The sequence below is a fragment of the Arachis stenosperma genome, chromosome 6 (assembly GCF_014773155.1).
Source record: "Arachis stenosperma cultivar V10309 chromosome 6, arast.V10309.gnm1.PFL2, whole genome shotgun sequence".
In the NCBI taxonomy this organism is placed as follows: domain Eukaryota; kingdom Viridiplantae; phylum Streptophyta; class Magnoliopsida; order Fabales; family Fabaceae; genus Arachis; species Arachis stenosperma.
Window position 1 is genome coordinate 36,057,715 of NC_080382.1, and position 681 is coordinate 36,058,395.

Below are 681 nucleotides of genomic sequence, written 5' to 3' on the forward strand. Positions count from 1 at the left end.
TCATAAGCTTCTTCTTCAGATGAAGCATCCTTAGTACTGCTTGGTGCATTTTGCATTCCAGACAGACTTTGAGAAATCAAATTGACTTGTTGAGTCAATATCTTATTCTGAGCCAAAATGGCATTCAGGGTATCAATCTCAAGAACTCCTTTCTTCTGATTTGTCCCATTGTTCACAGGATTCCTTTCAGAAGTGTACATGAATTGGTTATTTGCAACCATTTCAATTAGCTCTTGAGCTTCTGTAGGCGTCTTCTTCAGATGAAGAGATCCTCCAGCAGAGCTATCCAAAGACATCTTGGATAGTTTAGAGAGACCATCATAGAAAATACCTATGATGCTCCATTCAGAAAGCATGTCAGAAGGACATTTTCTGATTAATTGTTTGTATCTTTCCCAAGCTTCATAGAGGGATTCTCCATCCTTCTGTCTGAAGGTTTGGACTTTCACTCTAAGCTTACTCAATTTTTGAGGTGGAAAGAATTTTGCCAAGAAGGCATTGACTAGCTTTTCCCAAGATCCAGGCTTTCTTTAGGTTGTGAGTCCAACCATGTCCTAGCTCTGTCTCTTACAGCAAAAGGGAATAGCATAAGTCTGTAGACCTCAGGGTCACCCCATTAGTCTTGACAGTGTCACATTTGCAAGAATTCAGCTAAGAACTGATGAGGATCTTCCAATGGAA

At 40.1% G+C, this 681-nt stretch overlaps 1 non-coding gene across 1 annotated transcript; it reads left to right on the plus strand.

Annotated features, from left to right (window-relative positions):
• The first annotated feature begins 350 nt into the window (after positions 1 to 350).
• LOC130937504 (small nucleolar RNA R71) lies at positions 351 to 458 on the plus strand. Its single transcript, XR_009068720.1, has one exon. It is a non-coding gene; the product is annotated as a small nucleolar RNA R71 (small nucleolar RNA).
• The last annotated feature ends 223 nt before the right edge of the window (positions 459 to 681 follow it).